A 13,014-nucleotide genomic window follows, 5' to 3' on the forward strand; every position below is an offset into this window, starting at 1 on the left:
GAAATTTACATGTAATCTTATGTTCCGTATTATTTATGTAGGTACATAGTTACATCAGCTAGGTCATGATCATTTTATAATGTATTGGCAAATAATTGCAAAAGAACATAACTGCACTAATTGAGATACACCAAGTTAGTTTATTGAGAAGCTTCATTTTATCTTATAATGTTTCACAACGCAGAATCTGAAACCCATGAATTGGTTTAGTATTGCATATAATAGTGCATTGGCCCATATGCATCATTGTAACACATGTTGGTTTATTGTTGTCGATTGTGAATGAGACATTCACTAAACTGGCACGAATCAATATTTAACAATTCTATGAATGACCTGACATCTCGTAATATATACTTTTGTATAATAAATCACAATACAATTACAGAGGCTTACAACTTCTTATATGAACCAGAAACCAACCTCACAATAATTTTGTTCATGGTACCTTGGCAGCATTGGTTAGGTATAAACAAGCCCAAAAATACCTTCAGTGTGACCTGAAACGTTCCAATAGTTGCTAATTTTATTTGAAAAGTTTCTATTCAGTGGAGCTGCTGACTGACTATAACTGTTTGATGCCTTCAGGTAGTTAGTGTAATTCAATAATGGCTAAGCCTATGGGATTAATTATTTTACTGTTAAGACATTGCTTCAGCCCTTTCGGCATACACACGCAGAGTTTTACTATCGAACAATCATCAATCCTTTTCTTCTCGAGAAGAGGAGGATTTGATAGTGAAACTCCCTATGCAGTTGTAGGAATTGCTCATGAGGATGTTGCATCCTTGTGTTCCATTTATCTTTACTGACTGTACAGGGTTTCAATTCATGGTAGATAGCACATGATGGCTTCCCTATGTTTGTGCCATATTTCCATATTAACTGGATTGATTACAGAGGTGCTTATCATAATGTTTTTTGTTAGTAAAGTTGTGTAGCGGGCTGAACATATGTAGGTGAAAACACAGTGTACCAGTTACTTCAGTTTTTTTGTTAAATAATAGTCGGTGCAGTCAGATGAAAACATTCAATGTGGTACCATTTGTGCTTTTGATGTGGTATGCACTGTCATCATTATATTACAAAAAAATAAATAAACAAGTGGAAGGAATATCAGGAATTTTAAGTTTGATTAGGGATCATAGACATAAAAATTAGGGAAACAAGGGAGATTGATACAAGTGCAGATAAACTAGTGGACATTTCAGTCTATACCCATGACTGAATTAGAAATTAAATGTCCACTAGCATATCCGCAGGTGTAGACAACCTCCCTTGTTTCCCTACTTTTTATGACTATGATCCCTTTCATTATATGTATATGTGTGTTTTCACCAACACATTTAAATTTAAGCTAGGCGTATAGGGAGGGGGTTTCCGAGGGTTTCAACAAGCCCCCCCTTGAAATTTAGATTTCTAAAGTTTCAACAGAAATCTAACACACTGACTTGAGTAACAACATGCACTACAGCACAAAATTTTATAGTACGTAACTAATCTCTCAGGGAATGATCTACGTGGGACATTAGCCCTCTTCTATTAAAATATCAAGATACTCTAATAGAGCAGTCACCTATATACTCTAATAGAGCAGTCAATTATACTCATATAAATATCAATATTGCTATTAACAGATCAAGACACACGACATGTCGTGCGGCCCAAGAAGCCGGCGTGCCACATCGTGAGTATAATTTATTAACAGGAAGAAAACGCAATTTTCACACCTAGCTATGTAGCTCTGTGATCCCTAATCTGATTGGAACCAAATTTGCTAGAGAAATGCCGGCCATTTAGGGGAGTCTACATACCAAATTTGAAGAAAATCGCTCCAGCCATTTCTGAGATACGAGCAAACAAAATTTCGTTTTAATTTCTTCTATAAAGACTATACATATTCATTTCACACGCTTCGCAAAATCTGCCATAAAACACGAACGCGTGCTCCAATTGGGATGAAATTTGGCACACTTAAAGAGCTCATTAAGGCGCGGATCTCAGTACCAATGTTGGTAGGAATCTGACATTCCCGGAGTTATGACAGATTATTCGCGTAAAATAAAGTCGAAGGTCTGTCACGCCCACAGGGTAAACCCCTTGAAGGAATTATGAGCTGAAAATTGCTATGTAAATGGAGTAACCATCGTAGGAGTGCCTTTTTGTGGTTTGAAAAGAATCGAGATAAGGCCACTCCAAATAAATTCTCTGTTTCCCATCCACCGCCCGCATCTAGTTACTGTCAGCTCTAAATATTCCATTATTCCGTATTCTTTCATTATTTTCCGGTTATTGTTGCACACTGACAGGCTCACTTGAAACCATGCCAGCTCATGTGTCAGCAGTGCTATCAAGTCGGCACAAACTTCACGTTGCTATTTTTGCCTCGATTTTTGCAACTTGAAAAGGAAAGAACAAGCTTAAGCATGCTTTTATGCAGTTTTTTTTTACGGTTGTGCCAGGCAAATAATGACTTGAAAAGCTGCCAATCTTATAATGAAATAATGGAAATGGACCGCCCGCCCGCATGCAAATATGCTTAAGTCCAGGACGCGTAGCAGGGGCGGATCCAGGAGCTGGCAAGGGGAGGGGCACAAACAGGCTAAGTTGTAGGTGGTTGGAGAAAGCCAGATTCTCTTGTTAGTTGTTGCATTATTGAAGCAACAAATAATCATCATTTAGTAGTGTCTCACTGTTGATTTTTGACATTTTTGGCTTTTTTAGATGGTTGTGGAGTCTTAAATACTGTGTAAAAAGCTATGAATCTCTTAAACTACAGCAATACGATAATTATTTTCATAGGCGCTTAGTGTGCACGGAGGTGCTGTGGGAAATTTCACAGCTAGTTTTCCTTAATTTCAGGTGAATTTGTAATAAATGCTGCTAAAATATGAATATTGTTTTCATGAGTTAATGGATCTGGCCCTGACAAACTTTAGTATTTTAATCAGAAGAATGGTTCCTCCAAAAGGTTAGGAGAGGGGAGGGGGGGGGGGCATTTGTCCCAAAAAATGCCCCATCCTGGATCCGCCATTGCGTAGGGAAACAGAGAATTTATTTGGAGTGGCCTAAAAACCATGGAGATATGACACAAAACTTAAGTTAAAAAAAATTATGGTGATTGTTTTGTTTTTCTAAGTCACAGTTTTTAAAGCATCTTCTGTCTTTTTGGTGCAGTTTGTGACTTACATAGATTGTTTTTATGAAAGTAGTCAATACCCTATGGTTTAATAATAATAATAATAATAATGCTTTACAGAATAATAATTCTGAGGGTCTACCAGTGACCTACACTGATAGCCTAACATACATAAAAAATAACTACACACTAACATTTACATACTTAGTTACAAGTGGTTAAAATTGTTAGATGCAGGATTCTTGGAACAACGGGAACAGGGTCAAAGGTAATGGAAACAACAGAGTGAATTGTCAAAGTTAGCTAGGAAATGATTCCATAAAAATTTCTTCAATTTTTGTTTTATTACAGTTAGTGATTGCGTATGATCAATTATTGGCAAAGAGTTCCATAGTCTAGGTAGGCAAAAAAAATAGGAGTTCATAGCTGCATTGGTATGGGCTGTCTTGTGGTATAGTTTGATTCCAGAAGATCTAGTAGAACCAGTATTGAAGCTGATACAGTTCAGGATATTGAACTTATCTGTAGGAGTTTTAAGTGATTAAGTGAAAAAGAGGATGTCAGATATTTCATAAATATACATCAATGGAAACATACCAAGTTGGGTCAATCTAGTCCTGTAGTCTGAAGTGTAATCAGAGAGTATGAATTTAGTAGCACTCTCTGGTTTATAGCAGGTTTTCCCCGTTGGTGAGCATAATTGGAATACCGTTGATAATGCCAAAGCATAGAAAGAAAAAGACCACAACTGTTACAGGCCCTTACAGTGCTGTCAAGAAATCTCAGGAGCAGTCCTCAATACAGGTTTCCTCACAGGAATCAGACATTTTGTATTGTGAGAATGTTCAGAGTTAGTGGAACAGATTCTTGAGTGTGAAGGTTGTAAAGTATGGCTCTGCAGCACATGTAGTCAGTTGCCCACCCATGTCATGGACATCATTGCAGATTATAAGCAGATTCACTGGTTATGTCAAACTTGTGACAGTAAAACAATTAAGTGGGAAAATTCAGAACTTGTCAATGGACGATCAGGCTGCAGTTAGCAATAAAGCTTTATCTGAGATAGTTGCCAAGTCTCTAGACAAAGTGGTTAGTCAGTTTACTGCTGCCCTTAAAGATACCCAAGATTATATCAAACGATCATTTGAACAAATCATTGATGCTCCTCCTAATGACATGGAGACATCACATGCTGCCACCCAACCAAGTGCACCTCCTCACTTTCATGGTCGCAATGCAATTGGAGCTGTTGATGAGTAAGTAGAAAGAGAACGGCGTAAACTCAATGTGGTCATCCATAACCTTCCCGAGCCAACAGAAGCGTATTCAAGTGAACAGATGAAGCAGAAAGATACAGAAAAAGTCAGTTCTTTGATATCTTCTGAATTCAAAATAGACAACTTCAAGATTTAGCGTGCTGTTCACCTGGGTTCTTCTAACTCAGACTCATCTAAACCACGTTTGTTATTGGTTGAACTTGGGGATATCTCAACCAAGAGACAACTTCTTGGGCAGGCTACAAATATGCGTAAAAGCTCATCATGGTCAAACATTTACATTTCACCTGACCTTACCTCCAAAGAGCGAGCTCATAACAAAAAGTTAAGGGAAGAACTTAAAGCACGCAAGGATGCTGGTGAAAAGAACATCTAATCAAAAACAGCCAAGCTGTAAAAAAAGGAGTGCGGCCCTTGAAAAGGCTATGGTGAAAAAAGATGTGAAATCCAAGGTGGCGGCCAAGAAATGGCTGTGATGGTAGGTTAATGGTAAAAATTTTAATAACGACAATTCAGGTGAATTTGGTGCCGCTTGGTCAATTGGCACAAAATTCACCTGAATTGTTGTTATTAAAATTTTTACCATTAACCTACCATCACAGCCATTTCTTGGCCGCCACCTTGGATTTCACATCTTTTTTCACCATAGCCTTTTCAAGGGCCGCACTCCTTTTTTTACAGCTTGGCTGTTTTTGATTAGATTTCACTTCTTTTTGTATTTGTATACCCCAAAGCCGGCCTATGGCCAGCTTTGGGGCTTTTTAACCTATATATTTTTCTTTACCACAGGAAAAAGAAAAAGATGAATCAGATTTTATAAATACTTTAACTCATTCTGATTTTATCAGTAAATGTACAAATTATATATATAATGCATATATCAAGAGTTCATAATATAAAAAGAGAGAATATATTTATTACATGTCAATTAATCCCCACAGGATAATTTGCAGCTGATTTCTCTACTGGGTGACTTGAAATGTAGCTGAACTCTCTACAGGGTGATCTGCTTGTATGTAGATGAACTCTTTACAGGATTCTCTCTACAGGGTGACTTGACTCTAGCTGAACCCTCTGCAGGGTTATCTGTTTGTAGTTGAATTCTCTACAGGGTGATTTGTTTGCAGCTGATGAACTCTCTACAAGGTAACTTCTTCTAGCTGATCTGTCTACAGGGTGACTTGTTTCTAGCTGGTCTCTCTACAGGGCGATTTGTTTGTAGCAGAATTCTCTACAGGGTGATGTGTTTGCAGCTGAACTCTCTACATGGTGGTTGCTTTGTAGCTAAACTCTCTAATAAGTGACTTCTTCTAGCTGAACTCTCTACAGGGTGATCTTTTCATAGCTGAACTCTCTACAGGATGATTTGTTTGCAGCTGAACTCTCTACTTGATGATTTCTTTGTAGCTGAACTCTCTACAGGGTGATTTGTTTGTAGCTGAAATCCCTACAAGGTAACTTCTTCTAGCTGATCTTTCTACAGGGCGATTTGTTTGTAGCTGAGTTCTCTACAGGGTGTTCGTTTGCAGCTGAATTCGCTACATGGTGGTTTCTTTATAGCTGAACTCTCTACAAGGGGACTTCTTCTAGCTGATCTCTCTACAGGGTGATTTGTTTGTAGCTGAACTTTCTACAGGTGATTTGTTTGTAGCTGAACTCTCTACAAGGTGATACTTCTAGGTGATCTCTCTACAGGATGACTTGTTTCTAACTGAACTCTCAACAGGGTGATCTGTTCATAGCTGAACTTTCTACTGGGTGATTTGTTTGCAGCTGAACTCTCTACATGGTGGTTTCTTTGTAGCTGAACTCTCTACAAGGTAATTTCTTCTAGCTGAACTCTCTATAGGGTGACTTGTTTCTAGCTGATCTCTCTGCAGGGTGATCTGTTCATAGCTGAACTTTCTACGGGGTGATTTGTTTGCAGCTGAACTCTCTATACATGGTAGTTTCTTTGTAGCTGAATTCTCTACAATGTGACTTCTTCTAGCTGAACTCTCTACAAGGTGACTTGTTTTCTAGCTGATCTCTCTACAGGGTGACTTGTTTCTAGCTGAACTCTCTACAGGTGATTTCTTTGTAGCTGAACTCTCTACATGATGGTTTTGTTGTAGCTGAACTCTCTACAAGGTAACTTCTTCTAGCTGATCTTTTTACAGGGCATATTTGTTTGTAGCTGAGTTCTCTACAGGGTGATTTGTTTGCAGCTGAACTCTCTACATGGGAGTTTCATTGTAACTGAACTCTCTACAATGTGACTTCTTCTAGCTGAACTCTCTGCAGGTGATTTCTTTGCAGCTGAACTCTGGTTTCTTTGTAGCTGAACTCTCTACAAGGTAACTTCTTATAGCTGATCTTTCTACAGGGTGACTTGTTTCTAGCTGATCTCTCTGCAGGGTGATCTGTTCATAGCTGAACTTTCTACGGGGTGATTTGTTTGCAGCTGAACTCTCTATACATGGTAGTTTCTTTGTAGCTGAATTCTCTACAATGTGACTTCTTCTAGCTGAACTCTCTACAAGGTGACTTGTTTTCTAGCTGATCTCTCTACAGGTGATTTCTTTGTAGCTGAATTCTCTACAATGTGACTTCTTCTAGCTGAACTCTCTACAAGGTGACTTGTTTTCTAGCTGATCTTTTTACAGGGCATATTTGTTTGTAGCTGAGTTCTCTACAGGGTGATTTGTTTGCAGCTGAACTCTCTACATGGGAGTTTCATTGTAACTGAACTCTCTACAATGTGACTTCTTCTAGCTGAACTCTCTACAGGTGATTTCTTTGCAGCTGAACTCTGGTTTCTTTGTAGCTGAACTCTCTGCAAGGTAACTTCTTCTAGCTGATCTTTCTACAGGGTGATTTGTTTGTAGCTGAATTCTCTACAGGGTGATTTATTTGCAGCTGAACTCTCTACAAGGTGACTTCTTCTAGCTGAACTCTCTACAGAGTGATTGATTTTTTTGCAGCTGAACTCTCTACATGGTGGTAGCTTTGTAGCTGAACTCTCTAAAAGGTGACTTATTCTAGCTGAACTCTCTAAAGGGTGATCTTTTCATAGCTGAACTCTCTACAGGATGATTTGTTTGCAGCTGAACTCTCTACATGGTAGTTTCTTTGTAGCTGAACTCTCTACAAGGTAACTTCTTCTAGCTGACCTTTCTACAGGGTGATTTGTTTGTAGCTGAATTCTCTACAGGGTGATTTATTTGCAGCTGAACTCTCTACAGAGTGATTGATATTTTTGCAGCTGAACTCTCTACATTGTGGTTTCTTTGTAACTGAACTCTCTACAGTGTGATTTGTTTGTAGCTGAACTCTCTACAGGGTGATCTGTTCGTAGCTGAACTCCCTACAAGGTAACTTCTTCTAGCTGATCTTTCTACAGGGCTATTTGTTTGTAGCTGAGTTCTCTACAGGGTGATTTGTTTGCAGCTGAACTCTCTACATGGTAGTTTCTTTGTAGCTGAACTCTCTATAATGCGACTTCTTCTAGCTGAACTCTCTACAGGGTGACTTGTTTCTAGCTGATCTCTCTACAGGGTGACTTGTTTCTAGCTGAACTCTCTACAGTGGATTTGTTTGCAGCTGAACTCTCTACAAGGTAACTTCTTCTACCTGATCTTTCTACTGGGTGATTTGTTTGTAGCTGAATTCTCTACAGGGTGACTTTTTTCTAGCTGATCTCTGTACAGGGTGACTTGTTCCTGCTGAACTCTCTACAGTAGTGTTCCACCGATAATCGGATCGGTATCGTATCGGAGCCGATATTGGGCTTTTCGTATTGATCGGTATCGGTTATTCAGGTATTCCGATACCGATTAATAGCCACTCGCGCCAATCGTCATAACCATAACTATCATCATAAATCCTATGCTAGCAAAACGTGAGGTATAACAAGTTGGAAATAGTGTTGAGTATTATTCTAGCATAAAAGGTGCAGGAATTGCTTTGCTAAACATCAAGCAACTGCTACTTACTATGTTTGCATGAAAAAGATCGAAATACTCTAATAGAACAGTCACTGCACAATAATATATTCTACTAGAACAGTCACACATAGCCAGCTTGAGATGATTGTAAATTGTATAGCAATTATCGGTATCGGTATCTGTATCGGTGAAAATTTGCTTCTAGGTATCGGTATCGGATCGGTAGTTATTTTTCTGTATCGGTGGAACCCTACTCTACAGGTGATTTGTTTGCAGCTGAACTCTCTTACATGGTGGTTTCTTTGTAGCTGAACTCTCTACAAGGTTACTTCTTCTAGCTGATCTCTCTACAACATGACTTGCTTCTAACTGAACTCTCTACAGTGTGATCTGTTCATAGTGGAACTTTCTACTGGGTGATTTGTTTGTAGCTGAACACTTTGCATGATTGTTTCTTTGTAACTGAACTCTCTACAAGGTAACTTCTTCTAGCTGATCTCTCTACAGGGCAATTTGTTTGAGCTGAACTCTCTACATGATGGTTTCTTTGTAGCTGAACTCTCTATTAGGTACCTTCTTCTGGCTGATCTGACTACAGGGTGACTTGTTTGTAACTGAATTCCCTACAGAATAATTTGCAATGTAATAAATTATAATTGAGTAAATTATAAATGCAGCTGAATGCTTTATTAGGGTGACTGTTCTATTAGAGTATCTCGATCTCGCATTTGCTACACGTCGTTGCCTTTCGAATCATAACTCAGTGGTTTGTAATCCGATTCTTCTGTACTACTGCAAGGACTTTCTATGATGATTATTCCAGCTACATACTGATTTTCAGCTCATTGCTCTAAGCGGTTTGCCTGGTAGATACAAAAACTAATAGTTTTTTTATTCATAAAAATCGATTGCGTAATTTTGACACAGGTCGGGTTATGTGTCATATCTCCGTGGTCTTTATCCCGATTCCTTTCAAACCACAAAAAGGCACTCCTCCGATGGTCGCTCCATCTACATATCAATTTTCAACTGATTCCTCAAAGGAGTTTACCCTGTAGGCGTGACAGACCTTCGACCTTATTTTACGCAAATAATCGGTCATAACTCCGTGAATGCTCAACGGATTCCTACCAAAGTTGGTACACAGATCCGCCTTAATGAGCCCTTTACGTGTGCCAAATTTCAGCCCGATCCGAGCACGCATTCGTGTTTTATGGCGGATTTTGCGAATGTGAGAAATGAAGAAGTAGAAGAAAAAAACGAAGAAATTAAAACGAAATTTTGTTCGCTCGTATCTCGGAAATGGCTGGAGCGATTTTCTTCAAAGTTGGTGTGTAGACTCCCCTTACTGGCCGGTACCTCTCTAGCAAATTTGGTTCCAATCGGATAAGGGATCACAGAGCTACATAGGTGTGAAAATTGCGTTTTCTTTCTTCCTGTTAATATACTCACGGGTGGCACGCCGGCTTCTTGGGCCGCACGACACACTACCGTGTGTCTTGATTTTCATCAAACATGGGAAAATAATGTCAACAATGTCACTCCATCACAGGCTTCTAAGTGACTCTGTAAAGGTCCTATCAGAGCGTCAAGATCTTTAAAGGCTATGTATACAAACTATGACCAGTCAACTAATAAATTTGATGAACTCCTTACAGTTTTTTACTTTGACTGCCCTGACTTCATTTTATTAGTTGAAACTATCCCTAAAGTACAAAAGACCCCTATTGGATTGCCAAGTTTATCAATACCTAATTATTCTTTATTTACCAACTTCAACCCTGATATGTCTGATTTGAGATGTTGTGGGAAAAGAGGTATCTGTGTTTATGTTGCTAACTATCTATGTCCTTCTGAAATTTACTTTAATTCAAACACAAATGAGTACCTTTGGATAAAACTAAAATTGTCTACAGAATATCTGATTACTGGAACAGTCTATCATAGTCCATCAGTTAACATCAGCAATAGTACAAGTGAGTTATGTGATCTTATTTCTAAGGTGAATGATACCAAACCTGCTTACTTACTGATAATAGGTGATTTTAACTACCCTGAAATTCAATGGGCTGACAGCCCTATACTCAGTGTTGGGAGTAACGCGCTACATATGTAACGCGTTACGTAATATTATTACTTTTGTGGTAACAAAGTAATATAACGAAATACGCTATAAAAACAGGTAATATAACTCAAGTTACTTTACTTGCAAATGTAACGCATTACCTAAGTAATATAGTTACTGTAACGAGTCTAATATTATGTAATATTATTACTACAAGTAACGAAGTTACTAATCTCGTTAGTAACCCACTGAGTAACGTCTAGCCACAACGAAGTAATGAAGCCTACTAAATGAGGCTTATTCACCAGCTACTTACTTATATCAAGACTTGCACATTGTCCAACAACGCAATCGTGTCATGTGATAAGGTGGTAGTTTCACACTTGACAGCTTAAGGCTATGGACACAAAGTAATATAATATGTAATATTATTACAGTTACTTTACTTTATGGGTAATATGTAACTGTAACTAAATAGTTTAGCTGCAAGTAATATGTAATATGTAACTAGTTACTTTTAAAAATAAAGTAACTTGCCCAACACTGCCTATACTTGCTAATAACTCTTAAGCAATTATTGATACTATTCATCAATTAGCTTTAAGTCAATTAATTTACCAACCTACCCGATTTCGTGTCGGGACTGAACTACATCTCTTAGATCTTTTACTAACAAATGAAACCAATATGGTTAATAATATTGAGTAATGTTCAGGTCTGGGGAAAAGTGATCATGTTTGTATAAAATTTATGTTAAATTGTTTTCCAACTAGTCAAAATAGAAGCCAGCCATTTACCTATAACTTTTTCAAAGGTGATTATACCAAAGCAAGGCATGATTTGATAAGCGAATTAAATTGGGAAGATCTGTTTACTGACCTTAATGCTGAGGATGCATGGAACATCTTAAAGGATCACTTGTACAGAATTATTGAAGACTGCATTCCAAAGTTCACTGCAACAATGAAAAGGAACATCCATATTATCACTCCTAAAGTCATAAAACTGAAGACCCAAAAAGATAATCTGTGGATAAAGTATTCAGCTACACAAAATTATGAGGACTATTTTAGATATGCTTTAAAGAGGAATTCTATAAGGAAACTCACTCGCCAACTAAGAATAAACTATGAAGCCGGTATAGCCAAAAGTATAAGGAACAATCCGAAACATTTCTGGAACTACGCTAAATCTAAGACTATAGAGTGAGACCTACTATTCCCAATTTAAAATCCTGTGATGGAACAGAGCTATACACTGATACACACAAAGCCACCGCTTTAAATTCCTTTTTTATTAGCGTATTCACCTGAACAAAGACTTCATACTCCTGACTTACCATCTCTCAAGTATAGACGTCTACGTAGAGATATGATAAATGTTTACAGGCTCTTACACAACATCTTCAACTTGGATCAATCTCAGTTTTTCATAATAGATGTTTTATCAAGAACTATAGGAGTCATCCCGTCAAACTTTATAAACAACAAATACTTAATGATCCAGGGCAAATGTTTTTAGTCAGAGTGATAAACTGTTGGAACCACCTACCAAAGGAAGTTGTTATGCTACAGCACCAACTTTATCATTATTTAAGACAAGATGTGACACTTTTTACCAAAACATTAAATATGATACCTAAGTTTTATTTTCTGTTGTCTATAGAGTCTTAGGATCAGGACTATTGCAGGCCTAGTGTAGGGATGAGTCTATTTTGCTTTTTTTCTCACCTATTTTTCTTTCCAGCAATTCTTTTTTTACCTACCTATTTTGCTCAATATTTTGCTTGTCAACAATCTATTTTGCTCCATAGTTGGTGTACAATGTAATAATAATAATTACATGTAATAATCAATAAGCACTGTTTACATACACTATGGTGTTTAGATATTAGTGATTGTATCTTAGCATGATTGATGCCTCCATATAATCCTTTAGTGAATTTCCTTGTAGGTCACCAAATCCTGAATTCAATAGTGAGAACACCCTTTCTGCAGCAGCCGAGGAGGGCTGTATGGTCAAGACCTTCTTTACAGCATTTGACCATAAAGGCAAATCAGTTGCATTGAGCTTCCACCATTCCAGAGCAGCAAGTTCATCACTAATACCATCCGCCTTAGCTACATAAGAAGGAAGTTCAGCCTTCAAATTTTCAAGCTCGTCATCCTTAAAGAAGGGAACAACCTGCAATGCATTTCAATAATGCTCTTCAATAATGCTCTCTTCCTGCCAGCTGGTGGATTTTTGGCAATTTTTCTCTTACGAGAGAAGTCAGATGCACTTGGTGCCTTTAGCACACTAAGCAAGGACACTCCACTAGACGTTGGCGTCGTTGAGTTGCTGGCACTTCCGGTAGAACGAGTCCTCGAAGTTGTACTAGTCGAAGTTGTTGTAACATCTGACTCGCGAGACGATTCACGGTCATCATCATTACTAACAATGCTAAGACTGTCATCTACTTCACTAACATCGCTTTCAGCACTTGAACTGTAGTCAATGCGTTCTATCACATCCATTGTAGACACTATTTCACACGTGATTATTCGCTAACATGTATTGTGGGTTCGCCTTCGGGTCAAAGTTCAGCTAGAGCCATACTCATTTAAC

This window comes from Dysidea avara, chromosome 8 (genome assembly GCF_963678975.1).
Source record: "Dysidea avara chromosome 8, odDysAvar1.4, whole genome shotgun sequence".
In the NCBI taxonomy this organism is placed as follows: domain Eukaryota; kingdom Metazoa; phylum Porifera; class Demospongiae; order Dictyoceratida; family Dysideidae; genus Dysidea; species Dysidea avara.